At 37.3% G+C, this 20,197-nt stretch overlaps 1 long non-coding RNA gene across 1 annotated transcript in view; it reads right to left on the bottom strand.

Annotated features, from left to right (window-relative positions):
* LOC147915843 (uncharacterized) overlaps window positions 1-19,774 on the bottom strand; it is a 44,598-nt gene extending 24,824 nt beyond the window's left edge. The window contains exon 1 of the long non-coding RNA XR_015553818.1: window positions 19,702-19,774. This is a non-coding gene — a long non-coding RNA (uncharacterized LOC147915843). The remainder of the gene's footprint in view (window positions 1-19,701) is intronic.
* Between the last annotated feature and the right edge of the window lie 423 nt (window positions 19,775-20,197).

Genomic DNA, 20,197 nt, shown 5'->3' with positions numbered 1-20,197 from the left:
TGAGAAGGTCAGTACCCCTCACTTTTAAGCCCTCATCATTAGGTAAAGCTCTAGACTCAAAGGCCTTGTGAAATGGCAGGAGCTTCCTGGAGCCTCAAGCCTCTCTCTGGTGAAATAGCTCAGTTTATCATCGCCTCCAGATGTTGTTTTGAGGAGCCTGCTGTCAACGTAAATAATCCGTAATCAATCTATAAATCAAAATTGGGGTGAGTTTATTATGAGCCAACTTTTGAGGACCATGGCCCGGGGCCTTCCTTCCCCAAGGAACGAAGGGCACCAAAGAAGTGGGGTGTACAGAGAGGTTATATACCATCAAAGAGCATGTATCACATATGATTGCAATGTCCCTTTTACAATAGCCACAAGATCACCCTGCCAGAATAGCTATTGATGGACACAGCAGGGAGCAGGTCTGCTGTCTCCATGGGCATGGCTGGTGTCAGGTCTGTTGTCTCGAGCTAGGTGGTCACAGGATGAGTGCAGCAGTCAAATCCTAGCCTAGGGAGAAATGCTTATCCTTAAGGAAATGCCAATGTGGAGGAAGTTGCATCCTTATCTTAAGGGCATTTACTCTTCTCTTTGGGACATGGTAAAGCAGATACACAATGCACGTCTAAAGGTGACAGGCCCTGTTGGAAAAACAAACTCAAGCCGAATTAGTTTTACCCCAAATGGCTTCCTCATATGCTCCAATATATCCTATTGCTTGATGTTTATTTGTCACTGCTTATCCTCTTCCCTCTTTCCCTACAAATTTCAGTTTTCTGTCTATGTTCTGTTTGTGCCAGTGAGTGAGTCCCACAGGCTGGAAGTGGTGCTACTTTCAAGCTGTCAAGGTGTGCAGAAAGTGTTAACATAGCAGGCCTGAGACTGCCACCTTTAGACAGGATAACAAGTTAGACCTGCTTGCAAGGTTGCCCCTTGGCTGATGCCTGGGATCGTGGATTTCAGCAGGGTTCCCACTATTCCTAGAACTGATGAGAGTGACTCACTGTGCCTAAAGTGTTTGTACAAATAATGTGGTTTACGCTGAACACCTGCTTTCCTTCTGGAGTCTGGAATTTTGGCATTTGCTGGGCAAAGGGTGCCTATGTGACTAGCCCCAAATAAAAGCCTTGGGCACTGAGTCTCTAATGAGCTTCACTGGTAGAACACATTTCACATTTGTTGCTGGAGAAATTAAGTCCATCTTATGTGAGCCTATTGGGAGAAGACTCTTGGCAGGTTGTGTCTGGTTTCCTCCAGATCTTGCCCCATGTGCCTTATCCTTTGCTGATTTTGCTTTGCATCCTTTAGCTGTAATAAATTACAGCTGAGAGTACAACTATATGCTGGATCCTGTGAGTCCTCCTAATGAATCATCAAACCTGGGGGTAGTCTTGAGGACCCCTCAACACACGAGGTATAGTAAAAAGGCTGCTTACTCATTTTTCACTTACACTTTTAAAATTAAAGTCTTGATATATATCTTTTTATTATTTGCCATCACTTTAGATAACCTCTAAAAGAATTCAAACACAGCATCATGATTTCTGAGAAAGCTTCAAGGCTGTAATCTTCGAAATAAGGCATCATTGTTGATTCCATATTTTAAATTAGTTCCATAATAACGTACTGTACTCTACTCAAATTGGATATTGTGAAAGCTTTTATTTTTAAAGAAGTTATCTTATGAAACAATTATTTCCTCAGTAGCACCACTAGTTTCTAGAGTGCTACACTAAAATGACTTGGGGTTTTGACTGAATTATTTTCCCTGGAGAAGAACTTTGAGTTGAGTTTCCTGAGAAATAAAAAGAAAAATATTATATCTGAGAAAATATATTAGAGACCCGAAACTATAACACTCCCAGCATATTTGTGTTGTCTGATATAAAGAACTATAGCTTTAGGGGGCTGTGTTAAACATTACATTAGATATGTCAAAATCCTTTAGAAATCCTTCAGATGGCCACAAACATTACTTAAAGTTTTAGGAAAATTTAAGTTCAATAGAATGGGTAAGGGAATATTAGATTAAGTTGGTTACACAGGAAGTAAGGGGCAAACGTAGAAAAACAACACTTCTCCCAAAAACAGTCCACTACCCAATTCTTCTCCACTTTGGGGATCTTGCATTCAAGGGCACAAGAATGCCAATGGACATTTGTGGAGGCAGAGGCTCTTGTGTGTCTAAATGCAAACCCAGGGCATTTTGCTGACTCATCGTGCCGGAATCAAAGTCCTGTTGCCACAAAACTGACTCCTCCGAGTCAGAATGGATTATTTCTACCATACATAAACAACATTATGCTTCAACCTTCTTCTAAACAGAATTCTATCTAGTTCATTAACTAGAATCAATGTGGTTATGAGCTTGGGATTTGAAGCCAGATACCACATTGCTTACTAACTGCTTACTAACCACATGATGTAACTTAGACCGCATTGTTTATTTTTTAAGTCTTGTTTTTGTAATCTATAAAATGCAAATGACAGTACCTAATGCACAGGGCTGTAGGAATAGCCAGATGAAGACCATTGTGTAAGTACAGGACCTACAGACTGTTCCTGGAACATCATGGTGCGCATTAAATAAGTGATAGAAATTCTGGCCTATCCCTTGTTTGGGAGAACCATAGCCTCTGACAGACAGACGGTCAAGGAAGCATAAATAAATAAGCAAAATACATTTCTACTCAACTCACTCTAGAGCAATTAATTAGGGTTTTCCATTTGAGAAGTATTTTGATTGAAAAATTGTGGCTTGGAATTCAAAGTATCTCCTGTTGTCACTTGTGATTTGAAGCCTGTTCCTTTCCACTGCACACTTTTAACACTATCGCATGCTTCTCCTGGTTAATAATCACATGAGCTTCCACTAAACCTTATTTCCATGAGAAAAGGAAAGCCTTCTTTGTGATTCCTCCCCTACAATGAGGGATGTCATGACACCTTGTATTCTATATTTTGGGTCAGACCAAATCCGGTGAAAACACATCCAGTCATTTTCTGGGAATGTAGTAACAGATAAATAGGGAGATGTAAACTTCGTTTCATTTACATTGGAGATGATAGTGATAGACACTGACGCTTGCTCTTCTCTCTGTCTCTAACTAATATATTGACAATGCTAACGTGTGCTGATGTTACTGGTATTCAAGAACAGTGTGGTCCAGGGTATGGATTTAAAATTTTCTTCTGAAACTCCATGTATCATATAAAGATGTTTGGGGATAGAAAATTTGCAAAACAAAAGCAAATCTTAGATAATAGAATTAGAGCAAGGATTATATAATGAAGGGAAAGATATTGTGGGCAAGCTGGAGAGTCAATTGAAGGTCAGAGAAACATTTCATAGCACTATCATGGGATAATGAAAGAAAAGGACTACAGGGATGTGAACCAAAGAGAAAAGGTCAATTTGTTCTTGAGAGTAGTGCAAAGAGGTTCATCAGATACTGAGTAATCCAGACTTATCCTTTGTCATCGTTCTCCTGTACCTTTGCCATTTCTAATGACTTGCGGTGCTCTTGATGCACCATGTTGACATTGCCAAGCTATTGATCATGTTGCTTCCTCAACCCAGGTTGATCTATACCTATTGGTCTGCTTCCCAAACACGTGTTCAGTGTTGCAGTCTCAACTCATGCATCACTCTCTCTATGAAGACTTTCTGACCCCAATCCGGGTAAAACTGATCAGTAACTCCTTTGGATCTCTTCTGTATTCAATAATTACTTAGATCAGACTATTGCATTTATTTCTTTATGTGGTTCTTTTCTTCTTGTAGATTGTAATCTTATGGACTAAGAATCTAATTCATATTTGTATATGTCTGACGCAAAAACATATTTTGGATTAAGGGTCATTCACATGAATGAATGCAACAAGAATGAAAGGAAACAAGGAATGAAAGAAGAAATGCAAAAGATCTCATAAATTTGATAAAATAGGAGAAAAGTAGTGTTTTTCTCACCTAGGTTTACTTAAGCTATGGGGACATAACTTTCTCCTTTCAGGCCAGTGCTCAAAAATGATTGATTACAGGGCTGGCCCTGCATCCTAGTGGTTAAATTTGGTGCACTCCACTTCAGCGGCCCAGGTTTGGTTCCTGGGCATGGACCTACACCACTCGTTGGGGGCCATGCTGTGGTAGCAACTCACCTACAAAATAGAGGAAGATTGGCACAGATGTTAGCTCAAGGAGAATCTTCCTCAAGCAAAAAGAGGAAGATTGGCAACAGATGTTAGCTCAGGGCAAATTTTCCTCAGGGAAAAAAAAAAAAAAAGACTGATTACAAAAAGATTTGAGGGGCTGGCCCAGTGATCTAGTGGTTAAGTTCATGCACTCTGATTTGGCGGCCCTGGATTCGTGGGTTCAGATCCCAGGTGTGGACCTACACATCACTCATCAAGCCACGCTGTGGCAGCAACCCACATACAAAACAGAGGAAGATTGGCATAAATGTTAACTCAGGGACAATCTTCCTCAAGCAAAAAGAGGAAGATTGGCAACAGATGTTAGCTCAGGGCCAGTCTTCCTCACCAAAATAAAAAACAGTTTCAAAAATAAAATATGGAATTTTTGATCACTAAAGTGTTTATAGAGAAACTGCAACCCAGGGGCCTGAGGAACACCCGGAATGTAAACACAGACCAAAGAAAAGTAAAACCCAAATCCTGGAATTCACATATTTTTAACAGCAAAAACTTCCAAACTGAAGATAGTTCTCAGACATTTCAGTTGAAAAGTCCAAACATCAGGTGGACACATACACTAAAGTTTGGCAGGAGGTTAGAAGTCGCTTTGCTTTCTTCAAGGCCACAATTAGCCCCTGGAGTATTACCTTAGTGTGGTCTACCTCTTTCATCAGCTGATTTTTCCACTCTGGACTTACATTTCAGGCATCAGTGATTTTCCAAGATATTAAAGTATGGGCTTGGCAATAATGGTTCCTAAGGGCATCAGAGCTCTGCATTCAAGCATCAATCACATGAGAAGTTTATTGGCACCAAGACATTTTCTCATTATGAAACACCCAAGAGAAAATGCTTCTTAATGAATTCGAACCAGAGCTGGCAGTGTTATTCTTGAAGCAAACAACAAACTTTCAGCAGCCTCATTATATGTAATTATCAATTTTGAAGCTATGGTATTAAGGCCTATCATTGGGCATACCCAAACATATGGATTTGCTAACTACTGAGACTCTGGAGGTTTTGATACCTAGTCATCACTTGCTGTTATTAGAATGTCTTCATGATCAGACTTGTTATTTTAACTCTTTGTGAAGCTGCCAAACTCTGATTTTCTAAAGTAAAACTGGAATAAATATTTTGTATTTAGATCCTGTCCCCTTCTGCATTTACCACTCCAAATGTACACTCTATATAAATAAATTAGAAAAGAGAGGCAAAATGTATAATTATCCAATTCAAATATATCCATAGTAAATAACTATTAAGGGGCCGGCCCCATGGCATAGCAGTTAAGTATCAGTGCTCTGCTTCGGCAGCCTGGGGTTTGCAGGTTCAGATCCCTGGCGTGGACCTACATACCACCTATCAAGCCATGCTGTGGCGTTGTCCCACATATAAAGTAGGAGATGGGCACAGATGTTAGCCCAGGGCCAATCTCCCTCAGCAAAAAAGAGGAGCATTGACAACGGATGTTAGCTCAGGGTTAATCTTCCTCACAAAAAACAAAAAACTATTAAGTGTCAGAAATTACACTGAGAAATTAAAGCAACATAGAAATTAAAGCAACATTTCTTTCTCTCTTTCCCTGAAGAAGGGAAAGAAAACAGTGAAACAAATAACTAAAGCAAGAAAGAAAATGATAATTTTAGAGTTATAACTGTTTTTGTAGGGGTTCAAAGAAATAGAAATTCTCATCAATCTGAGGACGAAGGAAAAAGGATGGAAAGTAAGGAAATAGTCCACAGAAAATGTGAGATGGATGTTGAGGGAGAAGAAAGATTTTAAAAGCCAAAGGAGACTTTCAAAAATAGAGTAGACATCAGTCTTAGCAACATCTTTTCAAACACCACATCTGACCGGGCAAGAGAAACAATAGAAAAAATAAACAAATGGGACTACATCAAACTAAAAAGCTTCTGCACAGCAAAGGAAACCATCAACAAAACAAAAAGACAACCTAACAATTGGGAGAAGATATTTGCAAACCATACTTCTGATAAGGGCTTAATCTCCAAAATATATAAAGAACTCATGCATCTCAACAACAAAAAAACTACCAACCCAATTAAAAAATGGGCAAAAGACCTGAACAGACATTTCTCCAAAGAAGATATACAGATGGCCAACAGACACATGAAAAGATGTTCAAAATCACTAACTATCAGGGAAATGCAAATCAAAACTACAATGAGATATCACCTCACGCCCGTCAGAATGGCTATAATTAGCAAGACAGGAAACAACATGTGTTGGAGAGGATGTGGAGAGAAGGGAACTCTCCTACACTGCTGGTGGGAGTGCAAACTGGTGCAGCCGCTATGGAAAACAGTATGGAGATTCCTCAAAAAATCAACGATAGAACTAGCATATGATCCAGCTATTCCACTGTTGGGTATTTATCCAAAGAACTTGAAAACACCAATTTGCAAAGGTACATGCACCCCTGTGTTCATTGCAGTCTTATTCACGATAGCCAAGACTTGGAAGCAACCTAAGTGCCCATCAAGGGACGAATGGATAAAGAAGCTGTGGTATATATACACAATGGAATACTACTCAGCCATAAGAAATGACGAAATCCAGCCATTTGTGACAACATGGATGGACATTGAGGGTATAATGCAAAGTGAAATAAGTCAGAGGGAGAAGGTCAAATACCGTATGATTTCCTTCATTAAGTAGTAGATAATAACAACAATAAACAAACACATAGGGACAGAGATTGGATTGGTGGTTACCAGAGGGGAAGGGAGGAGGGAGGAGGGTGAAAGGGATAATTCGGTACATGTGTGTGGTGATGGGTTGTAATTAGTATTTTGGTGGTGAACATGATGTAGTCAATGCAGAAATAGAAGTACAATGACGTACACCTGAAATTTTTACAATGTTATAAACCAATGTTACTGCAATAAACAAAAATTAAAAAAAAAAAATAGAGTAGAATGAGCGTGGAGGCTGGGAACTATGACGTAGAATCTGCAGCATTTACCTTTGGATGAACCATGGGAATTTGAGGATCGAAGGAAGGAAAAACTAAAAAAGATAGGTTTAATCACATTATGTAGGAAACTAAGTTCAAAGCAGAGGAAACTGCATTTACTTTAGTAAACAAAATGGATTTATTGATGGTTTTTGAGACAGACAGTAACATATAATAACACGATCATAGTTGCATTTAGAAAGACTAATCTAAAACTGGGAACACTGGACAGTGAGAGGGCAATTGTAAAAGTCAAGGTAAAATCTAATGATCACTTGCACTTGATACCTGAAAGTAAAATGGAGAAAGAGATAATTCCTCTACACAGTGGTAGAGGAATCTTTGTCAAATTATTCAATGTAGATATTGAGGATAAGGAAGGAATCAAAGATCAATTCAAGATTATTTTTTCTTTCATGTGATGGTAACATTAACAGAAGTAGGACAAGTGGCAGTCAGGGGTGGGGATTGGGGTAGATGTGACATTTGATTAGGTTTTGGATGTGTTGATTTTGAGATAATGTTGGGTCATTCAAGTGACAGTCTGTAAAAGATGATAAGATACGTGGGTAAGGATTTTGAAAAGTGCTCAGGGCTAGAAATAAAAATCTGAGTTCATTAGCCTGCCAGTGATAAAACTATGGGAGTTGGTAAGTCCACCAAAGGAAAGAGTGTAGTGAAGGAAGAGAAACCCAAAAAAGGGAACTTTGGAAAAGTAGGCAACATGAAAGAACGAGATGGGTACTATAAACAGAGAGAAGGAAATTTTAAGAAACATAAAAGGAAACGCTAAAAGTCAAAAACACTGAAACAGAAATCAAAATAACTTTGATGGGCTCATCAGTAGACTGGACACAGCCAAGGAAAAAAATCAGTGAGCTTGAAAATAGGCCAACAGAAACTTCCCAAAACTAAATAACTAAATGCAAAGAGAAAAAAATATGGGGAAAAAAAAACAAAAAAACAGAACAGCCAAGAATTGTGGGGCAATTTCAAAAGGCATAAAACATTCCTAGTTAGACTGCAAGAAGGAGAAGAGAGAAAGAATGAAGCTGAAGAAATGTTTAAAGCAATGATGGCCAAGAATTTTCCAAAATTAATGACAAACAACAAACCATAGATCCAGAAAGCTCAGACAATACAAAGCAGGAAAAATACCAAAAACTCTACACCTAGGCATATCATATTCAGACTGCAGAAAACTAAAGACAAAGAGGAAAACTTGAAAGAATCCAGAGAAGGTAAAAAAAAACATGAATATCTCATCAGAAATCATGCAAGCAAAGGGAGGGGAGTGAATTATTTGAAGTGTTGAAAAATAACACATTAGCCTAGAGTTCTATATTGAGCAAAATCATTCTTCAAAACTGAAGGAAAAATATTTTCTGAAACCAACAAACACTGAAGGAATTCATTGCCAGAAGACCTGCCCTGCAGGAAATATTAAAAGTGATATAGGTCAGAAATTTGTTTCTACATAAAGATAGGAAGAACATCAGAGAAGAAATAATGGAAGGTAAAAAATCTTTTATTTTTCTTATTCATAATTGATCTAAAAGACACCTGTTAGTTTAAAAGACTGATAATAACAATGTATTTGGTGATTATAGCACGTGGATGGGTGAAATGAATGGCAGCAATGCCATCAGAAACAGGAGGGAGGAATTGGGAACACTCTGTTACAAGGTACTTGCACTACACATGAAGTGGTATAGTTGTTTGAGGGTAGACATAGACTACTAAAAAACACATATTGCATACTCTAGACAATCACTAAAAAAAATTTGTAAAGAAGTGTAATTGATAAGCTAAGGAGGAAATAAAATGGAATAATATAAAATGCTTACTTAAAACCAGAAGATGGAAAAACAAGGGAAAAAAGGAACAAAGAGCAAATGCAATGAATAGAAAATAGTTACAAATAATCCAAATATATCAATAATCACTTTAAACATGAATGGTCTAAAAACACCAATTAAAAGACAGAGATTACCAAAGTGTATAAAAAAGAAAACAAGATGAAAATATATGTTGTCTAAAAGAAACCTTCTTTAAATATGAAGACTCAGGTTAAAAGCACAGGAGTGGAACAGACTATTCACATGAGCCAAAAGGTGGAAACAACCCAAATGTGCACCAATGAATGAAAGGAGAGACAAATTATTCTATACAGATATAAAGGAATATTATTCAGCCATCTAAAGGAATTAAGAATAGACACATGTTACAACATGGATGAATCTCAAAAACATTATGCTAAGTGAAATAAACAAGACATAAGAGGCCACATATTGTATAATTCCATTTATATGAAATATCCAGAATAGGAAAATCCATAGAGACAGAAAGCACATTGGGGATACAGGGCTAGAGGGAGAAATGAATGAAGAGTAACTGTGTAATGGGTATGGTGTTTCTTTTTGGGGTAATGAAAATGTTTTGGAACTAGATAGAGGCAGTGGTAGCACAACACTGTGGATATACCAAAAGCCACTGAAATTTTCACTTTAAAGTGGTTAATTTATGTGTGAATTTCACCTTAATAAGAAAAAGTAATGCGTCAGAGAAAGATACACTGTGCTAAAACTAATCAAAAGAGCTGGAGCAGCCATTTCAAACAAAAATTACTTCAAAACAAGGAAAATGATCAGGGTAAAAGAGGGGTACTACACATGGTAAAAGGGTAAATTCCTCGAGAAGATATAACAATTAAAAATGTTTTTGCATCTAACAAAGAAGCATAAAAATATGTGGACCAAAAACTGATAGAACTGAAAGGAGAAAGAGACAAATCTAGTATTATAGTTGGAGACTTAAATACTCCTCTTTCAGTAATGATAAATCAAGCAGACAGAAAACAAGTAATATAGCTGACCCGAACAGTACCATCAATCAACTTGGTCTGATTGACATTTACAGAATACTTCATCCAACAACAGAAGAATATACATTCTTTCAAACTCATGTGGAACATTCACCAAGATAGACCACATTCGGATATAGAAACCATACAAAGTATGTTCTTCCACCAAAATGGAATTAAGAACAAACTTAATAATAGAAGGACAGATAGTTGGAAAGTCCTCAAATATGTGGAAACTAAACAACACAATTCTAAATAAAACACAGAGGTTAAGTCAGAAATCTCAAGATAGATTTAAAATTATTAAATTAAAATCAAAATACAACTTAAAATTATTGGGATATAGCAAAAGCAGTGCTTACAGGAAATTTTGTAGCATTAAACGATACACTAAAAAAAGAATAACTTTGAAAAATCAATATTCTGAGCTTCTTTAGAAAGCTAGAGAAAGAAGAGCAATTTAAATAAGCAGAAAAAAAAGAAATAATAAAAATTAGAGGAGAAATCAATAAAATCGAAAACAGGAAATCAATAGAGAAAACCAACCAAACCAAAGGTAGTTCTTTGAAAAGATCAATAAAATCAAACTCTAGCCAGGTTAACCAAGAAAAAACATAGAGTATACAAATTACCAATGTCAGAAATGAAAGGGGGTGGGGGTCATTACTATTAATCTCACGGACATTAAATGGTAATACAAAATACTATGATCCAAGTTAAGACTATTAATTTGGTAACTAATGTAAGATGTTAATAACCTGGGGGTGGGGTATACAGGAACTCTGTATATTATCCTTACAATTTTTCTGTAAATCTAAATCTGTTTTAAATAAAGTTTATTTTAAAAAGAAAAATAACTTTGGTGCAATAGCTATTTGTTTAGAGCAGCAGAAACTCCAGCCACAGTCTCCGGTCCATAGAACAACCCTGTTATTTTAGAAAGGGATGCTTGAACAACTAAAATAGAGAAATAAGTAGCCGATGAATCAAATGAATAATGTTCGTGTGTTATAAGTTCAAAGAAGAGGGATTCTGTCTGCTCACATGAGAAATAAAGTTATGTAAGCCAGCATCTGAAATACTTGATTTTAGGCAAGTTCCTAATCTCTCTTTGCTTGAGTGTCCTCATCTGTGAAACAGGAATAAATAATAACAGTTCTCTCCTGTGAGTGTTGGGAGGACTAACGGGTTAATACTGGAGAGTACTTAGAGTACTTAGTACTTGGCAGACAATTCATCATCATCATTGTCACCAAATAAGTTATGGAATACAAACTGGAATATGTGAGTATTACAGATGGAATCTTCCTTGGTGTCTTTAAAGGTGAGATGGTTTCCTTAACCCCTCGGGCTTCTATTAGGCACCTTTCACGGCCAAGAGTTGTGTAGAAACCTATGACGCCTGAGCAAAAATGTGGGTGCCGTGATCTCCTAGTTCCTCTGTGCAGTCACTATCATGTTTTTCTTCTGTAGTTACTTTGAGACCTGTTATTTCTAAGAGGAAGAAGAAAACCAAGTACAGCACAAGTATGCTTCAGATTGAAAGTATCAAGGGACAAAAGTATCCTTCTGACAGTAATACAAGGTGATGTGAATTTTTGCTTGAATTTTCTCTCTCTGCCCTCAGACAGGGACAAAGCCTAAAAAGACATCTTTTATCCAGGGCATGATGACTACTCTCCAAAGATGAGCTATCTATGTGACATCCCTTTCCAGTTGTCACTTTCCTTTGTATCATCTCAGCACAAGCTGACAGAATCACTTAAACTATCCAATTCAAACATTCAAACATTGAATTAGGTAACTTTAAGGTGCTTTCCAATTCTGAGATTCTATGATTTCAGCCGATGAAGGTAATGTTGAGAAAGAGTCTATTAAATTTTATGTTCCTGTGATAGTAACTGGAGTCATTTTTCAGTCCATGATAATTAGTGTCACAATTACAAAAACAAATGCTTATATCCATTAGTGATGGGATCTAATATTCTGAGGTATCATTTAGCATTTTCTTTTTGTGTTAATGTTTTTTCTAAATGTAAGAGCAATATTTGATGCTTGGAGGAGAAATATTTTTGCAGGGCAGTTGGTAATTTTGAAGGTTTAAATACAAAATATAAATATATATATGTATATATTAGATCTAAGTGGAACAACAGCAATAATACATTTATTAATAGTCATTAACTATTTTAAGATAAAAATAATGATTAGTTGTTGTTCCTCAATGAGTTCAGAAAAAGAGGAAATAATTAGTAACAAATGATCGGAGATTTCAATTTAGTATCTGAAAAATATTTCTGGAAGACTAATGACTTTGAAGTGGTGCCAACATAGAGATAATTTTCTGTAGAGATAATTTGAAATTGGACTGGATGTCTTGCTGATCAGATCCTGGGTGGTCGGAGGAGAGTTTAGAGGATGGGCTGATTGTCCTATCCACAATTTAAGACTTATTCAAATACCTACCAACATCCAAATTGAAACAGCTGTTATAAATTCTTTGCAAATTGGAGCAGATAAAAATAAAATAAACATAGTCTGGTCTAAACACAATGCTACATGGAAATATGTCACAATTTTTGATGGCTTCTCATTGTTTCCGACTGTCACCACATCAGTATGGAAAATACAGATATATTTATTTCAAGCTTTTGGTGGACTTGCCTTATGTGATTTTTTTAAAACTAAATAATTAGGTAATCCAATAAACATTTATTGGTCTCCTCTGTATGCCAGGTACTTCTCCAGATACTGGAAATATAGCAGTGAAGAAACCATTCAAATATACCTTGCCTTAAGAGAAGTTACACTTTAGTGAAGGGATGAGGTTAACAATTAAAAAACAAAAAAGTAAAACATATAGTATGATAAAGGATGATAAATGTAGTGAAAAAAAAAAAGGAGGTCTGGAAAGGGAGCAAGAAGTTTGTGTGTGTTGTGGGGAAGGGTTATTAGAATTTTAAGCAAGATGATGAAGGAAGGGCTTACTAAGAATGTGATAAAAACCCAGAAGATGAAGAAGTAAATCATGGATATACGGGGGAAGAGTATTCCAGGCAAAGGGAACACTAAGTGCAAATGCCCTGAGGTGAAGGTTTTGAAAAGTAGAGTAGTGACATGATCTGATTTATTTTTAAGGGATTATCCTGAATGCTGTGTCAGTAACAACAAAAATTTGGTGGAGGGGTGGCAAGGGAGGCAAAAGCGGAAGCAGGAGAACAGCTAGGAGCTATTTCAGCAATTACAATAATGATCTTAGACTGGGCCAGAATGAGAGAAGCAGATGTGGTAAGATATGGTCAGAGTATATTCTGAAATAGAACTACCAATGGACTAGATGTAAGGTATGAGATGAAGGGAAACAGTAACTGGAAGGGTGATGTTGCCCATAACTGAGATGGGGAAGGAGAATGCATTTAGAGGGAAGATCTCAAGTTCACTTCTTTGTGTGTGTGTGTGTGTGTGTGTGTGTGTGTGTGTGAGGAGGATCAGCCCTGAGCTAACATCTATGCCAATCCTTCCTGTTTTTTGCTGAGGAAGACTGGCCCTGGGCTAACATCCGTGCCCATCTTCCTCCGCTTTATGTAGGATCCCACCACAGCATGGCCTGACAAGCGGTGTGTCAGTGCACACCTGGGATCCGAACCCGGGCCTCCAGCAGCGGAGCGCGTGCACTTAACCGCTATGCTGAGGGGCTGGATCCCTCGAGTTCGCTTTTGAACATTCTAAATTGAAGATACCTATAAAATTATGATATTAAATGAGGTTAGATGAAATTACCTCGACAATGTATAGAAGATAGCTAGTTCTGTGGGGCGTCAAAGCATTAAAAGACCAGAGAGATGAGGAGGAAGTATGAGCCCGTGAGGTAGGGCTCCCGAAAGTGAGATCTCCCGAAAGTGAAGGAAGCATATGGAGGAGGAGGAAGTGATAAACTGGAGCAAATACTGCTGGTTGGTCGAGTTTGACAAGGATGACAAATTGACCATCGGATTTAGCACCTTGTAGGAAATCGGTGACTTTGCTAAAAACAACTTGGGTAGAGTAGTAAAGAAGAAAGACTAATTAGAAAAGATTTAAGAGATTTTAAATTTGAAACTCTATGACTGGTCACTATTTATTAACTCAAAAATTTTTAAAAAATCTCAGACAGTAGGCTATAGAATATTGTAAGTAGGAAAATAAACAATCACTACAAGTGATGCATATTAATTAATAGCCATTTGCCAGCTGGAAATACGATAAGAAAAGAGTTGGAGTAGATATGAAACTGCTGACTGGAAAAACAAGACAAAATAGTAACTACTGGAATTTATACTATTGACATATATTGGCCTAGGATTTCTGTGTATAGTCTATGGAGTGAAGCAGGGTCTAATATTAGCATGGAACATGGAGGAAAATTCATCTACTAAGCTTGGCTTGAAGCAGCAGTTTTAAGTTTTCCCAGGTTGAGTTGAATTTGGAAGTTGAGATCACGACCAGCAAAGAGTTATATTGGCATATTTGCATACTTCTAGAAAATACTGAGAAAGCCAGCCTTATATTTAGGACAATGTACGTGTCCCATAAAAAATCTAAATATTTATGAGCAATTTAAAAAGTTGTGTTCTACTCAAATATGGGCAAAAATCAAAATTAGCAATGTTTAAGAGACAAAATTAAATTACTGATATTTATTGAGTATCTACTATTATGAAAAACAATGTGATAATGCCTTGTGGAATACAAATATCATACAGTATGTCACAGGTTTTGCCTTCAATGACCTTAAAGACCATTTGAAAAAAAAAGGAAAAAAAAAAGACTAAATGCTAAATAGCTACATGTGATTTAAAAAATAGTTAAAGAAAAAATCTAATAGCTGTTATAAGGCAACACATGGTTAATAACATAATCAAGGAGGATTTCAATATTATAGAATGCTTTGAAAAGGAGGTGATTGACTTAATTTAGTGGGTTTTGTGAAATAGGTCAAATTTTGTTCACATATTAGACATAGTCACTCTCCTGATACTGAACATCAAATACGGGAAACATATGAACAAAATATTTCAACAGAAATGTTAGCCAATAATATAAAGGTATATGATTAGAGCTATGTGGCAAATAAGTTCATTAAAAGGATTAAGGAAAGGTTTCATAGATCCAGAGCTTTGAACTGAGTTTTGAGGAATAGGTAACATCTAGAAAGGTAAACCAGAGAACAGAGGCAAAAATAGCTCCAACTCATTTCACAGAACTCTATACAAAAGTAAGCATTTATAGAGAATAATTCCTCACTGAAGGGATATGATAAAATAAATGTTGTAGAATTATTTTTCTATGGTGGCGTTGTTAGTAATAAACCAGAGAGGAGAGACTTGTAACAGCACATCGGAATATAACAGTAAGTATTTGTCTTTAATTAAATATTGCACGAATCCCAAAAATGTTGGTGAACATTATGTTTGGCTACTTCAATAAAAATGTATGTCTATGTATTTACAAAAATATAAAACAATAAAGTGCTACCTGACTTAAGTAAGGTGGCACCTTACTTAAATTACAAATATGTTATTTAGGAGCTAATAGCTATGTCTGGATTGTTACCCTCTCAAGCTAATATGCTATTCAAAGTATAATTTTTTAAAAAGTTAAAGTCATGAACCACATAAATGTATATTGAGAACATGTCAAACATACTTAACTCATTAATGAGGGAGCCAGTAGAATAATTAAGCTACATCAAAAAGTATCAAAGAGATTTATATAGCCAATTTAGAAAGGCGTGCTGAAATAACTTTGTTACACTCAAAACTTGTTAATTTCCTATAGAGCAATAAATAGTAACCTTTCCTATCAGACAGCAATCATTTGCAAGCCTAACAGACAAACTCTCTGACAACAGACAGACAAAATTTCTGGTTAAAACCTTGTAAAAGTAAACATATAATTGCACAGAGTCCAGGCCTACTCATGAGTAAATAGTGAATTAACCTAAAGCATATCATATAGAAAAATAATCTTTGGATGAGTCTATTAGACAATGCTCTGCTATGATATTAAAAAAGCATGCAGTCATCCTTTTTCCTTTTTTACAAATTTTAGAGTAGTTTTTAACCGACTTTCTTTGTGATAATAAATAGTCATCAGAGATTATATTGTTTATCACAAAAAGGCTGGCCTCAGGTTTCATTTACGAAAATTCAGCAAGAGGTGTTAAGTATCGTGGGTACATGTCCTTTCTGAATGGTCATCAAATCTAAAGTTATACAGAGTTGGGAAACTACTAAGCCCACAGAATTAAATTCTGCGTGGAGATTTCATCAAGAATATAGAATTGAACTTTTAAAAGCCTCTATTATTCGCTCTTCTTTCTCAAGTTTAAGAACCAAACACAAGAGATTCATCTCCACCAAGTTTTGCTTGTAGTACATGTAATATTGGTGAATTCCTCTCTCCTTGAGGTCTTCCAAATTGGCTGAGGTTCCTGAACTGTCAGGAAATGATCTTAATCTCTGTAAGGCAGGGACCCTCCTTATCAGATCTGTATCTTGGAAGGGCTTTGTAGACATTGGTCACAAAAAATGTACCACCCCTTTCCCTTAATTGTGGGCTCTTTATATATGAATAAACGATATTTATTCTCAAATATGACACTCCAGCCATATCCTTGATTGCACAATTGATTTACCTAATTATATTCTGGTAAAAAAGAACAGAATCTTAGTGGACCTATGGAAATAACTATATTGCCATGAAAAGTAGAGACTCTGTAACTATTCCTGTCCACTGATGGGTCAGTGAGAAAAAGATACCGCTTTTAAAAAGTATCATTTCATTTTGCAAAAGCATATTCCACTAAGAAATAGAAATGGCTTGCTCATACATCCATCAGGAAATAGTACACTGGGGGCCGGCCTGGTGGCGTAGCAGTTAAGTGCACATGTTCCGCTGCTGGTGGTCTGGGTTTGGATCCCGGGCGCACACGGATGCACTGCTTGTCAGGTCATGCTGTGGCAGCATCCCATATAAAGTAGAGGAAGATGGGCACAGATGTTAGCCCGGGGCCAGTCTTCCTCAGAAAAAAGAGGAGGATTGGCGTGGATGTTAGCTCAGGGCTGATCTTCCTCACAAAAAAAAAGGAAATAGTACAGTGAAAAATATTACAAATAATAGTCCCAAATCAATAACCACAATTAGATTTACTTTATCAGCTCATTTAGTCCTACTTAATCAATTCTTTTTCCATTGGATCTTGGTCAGCAGTCTGCTTTCATGAAGTTGGATGCTTCTTGATTGAAAAAAGCTTCAGAAATCTTGACTCAGTCCCCTGGTAAAGTCTGATAGTCGTCTAAACGATGTTGGCTTAGAAGCTTGTACTCAAAAGTCTATCCCTTGAAGTATCAGTAACAAGTACAATCTTTTCTCTGAGGCCCTAAGAACATACATCTTTTTTGAGGACCACATTTCTAGACTGCAGCTTATACTAAGCCTTTAGGCAAACATGAGAGGGAAGTATAAGCCATCTGTTGATAGGACTAAATGGTAGTGATTAATTTACTACAGTAGCAACATTATGAGATTCAATGGAAGTAAATTCTCTGTTGGGTTATAATACATAATGATATCTTAAGGATTTGATTCAGGTTCCCCCCGAGGGTCAAACATGTTATGAACTATGAGGACATTGCCTCCATCCTGGAGCCTTCCAATTTTTTCTGTAATGTGGATAATCTCTGAAACATAGTTGTATTAATAGTATTTTCCTGTGCAAAACTAACTTAGGGAAGGCAGAGTTTCTCCTGACTTGACACATTTTCCCAAGCAGCTCTTACCATAGTGTTGGGCTAATTAAGAAATATTGAGCACATCAAACAACCTAGTTACTACTAGTATTCCTCCTTTAATAAGATAAAAGAAGAATCTTTGTAGGTACCCAGGGACTTCTGGAAAACCCCAAACATCATTTAGATATTAAAGATATCTTGAAAAAGATATTTTTCCGAGTATAGGATCTGATTCTAGGAGGACAAAATCAAAAGAGTTATCAGAGGAGATTAGACACTTGATTAAGAGAAGAATCTAGGTGTCTAAGAAAAATAATTATTGTAGCCTGGCTACCTATTAATCACAATGTCAAAAGAATATCTTAAAATAGATATAGCAAAAGGTAACCTAATTTTAAGATACCTTTCCTCTTTCAGAAGTAACTTTTGCTCTTTGTTTTTTTAAAAAGATAATCAATGGCATTACAAAGCCAGCAGAATGAACAAAAAGTTATTCTGATGAGTAGAGAGTCTCTGTTGTCTGGAAAATTGTACAAAAGCTAAAGAGTAACCTTTTATTATTTCTTGTTAAGAGGAGCTGAATATTTCAAGTTGAATTTGTCATTTTAGCAGAGAGAAAATCCAAATTCTGGTGTTGCATTAATGTAATCTTTGGCAGTAAAGGACTCACAAATCCTTTTTTCCCCATGTGAAAAAATCTATCAAAAATGCATCATCATATTTCATTGCTTCTTTTTAGACTCATCCTTTTGGGTATCATAATCCAAGCCAAAGAAAATTTACTTTCTTCAAACCTTCTACAACTTGCTATATCTACTTATATTTTCTCATTTCACTATGTTCTTTTATATTCTGGAACAACTAACACTTTATTTTAGGACAAAACTATTCTCTTTGTCCTTTAAAAAAACAAAAATACGTTCCATTACCTTTCATACACAGTTGTATTTATTTTCCATTATTTTTCTACATAGATTCTCATCCTTCCATGTTAATTACAACTTTTAACCAAGGTAGCAAGTTCTGTTTCATAGCAAAAAATGAAAGGTAGGGAATTGAGAATTGTGTGTCTTATACAAGCATTTTGGCAGACAAGAGAAGCTTGTGAGCACACATTACACAACCTCTAAAATCATATTCCTTTTATATTCAAAGTAGGAAAAATAAAAATGTTCATTAACATGTCTTAAAGGTATGGTAATAACATTTTAAAATAAATATTATGCTTGGTGACCAATTTTTTTGTGTCCTGTATTACTTGGATATTATCCATGCCTCTAAAGATTACCTATGAATTAATTCCAATATTAATCAAGGTCTTTAACTAAAGATCTTTGAAATTTTAAGTTGACGAAAAAACAACACAATAATTATTTATATTTAAAAGTGTGCAGAAGGGGGAGAAGTCAAGATGGCGGCGTAGGTGGACTCTGAACTCACCTCCTCCCGTGGACACAGCCAATTTACAACTACTTGTGGAAAAATTACCCCTGAGACAGAACTGAAAACTGGATAAGAGGAACTCCTGCAACAACGGACAACCCTAACTGAGGTGGAAGAGGCAGAGACTCCCTTCTGGAGAGAAGAAACGCCGCCTTCACAAGCCGCCAGCTTCACGGCCACCGGAGCAGCTCACAGGTACGCAGCCTCCCTGGAGGCGCGGGGCCCTGAGCCGGGAGCGCCCCCGCTGTGGGCATATGTGGACCCATCACAATCGAGACCAGCGGCAGAATATCTGACTTTGCCTGCTACTAAAACATTGGGGAGTACCCCCAGAAAAGCTGGTTCACAAAGACATTAAAACTGGTTCTTAAAGGGCCCACGCGCAAACGCATCCATTTCAGAAAGCAACCTAAAATCACCAGAAAGAAAGGTGCACAGTGCTTTGGTGAAAAGAGACTCACCTGGTAGGCCCTGAGTGCATCTCGGTGAGGGGTGAGACCTCTCCAGGGACTGGGACATTGGCGGCGGCCATTGTTGTGGCCTGGTGTGGGCGTGCTGACACAGACGCCATTGGAGTTCTCCCTGAGGCCTGCTAGCCCAGGGTCTGCCCCACCCGCTAGAGCACCGATTTAATCCAGCTCAGCCAGGGCAGGCAGCCCGCCCTAGAGACTGGCCCCACCCAACAACAAGCCCTCAGGCAACTTGTGGGCCTGCATAGATTGGTGACTGGATTCTCTGCAGCCTGGCAACTGAGCCAACTTCAGTGGCGCAGGGCAGGCACAAGGAGCAGGTGGAGAGTGTGGGGCTCCTGCCGTGGAGAGACTGGGTCCTCTTTGGGAGGTCGGGGCGCGCACACGGGGCAGGACTGTGTTGACTGTGTGTGTGGACCTGTGGGCAGCAGGGCTTGTCAGCTGAGAAGACTTGTGCTTCTCAAAGACCCACATAGGGGGTTTGTCC

The sequence above is a fragment of the Ceratotherium simum genome, chromosome 12 (genome assembly GCF_057802395.1).
Source record: "Ceratotherium simum simum isolate JZ-2026a chromosome 12, ASM5780239v1, whole genome shotgun sequence".
Classification (NCBI taxonomy): Eukaryota; Metazoa; Chordata; class Mammalia; order Perissodactyla; family Rhinocerotidae; genus Ceratotherium; species Ceratotherium simum.
This window is presented reverse-complemented; position numbering and strand designations above follow the sequence as displayed.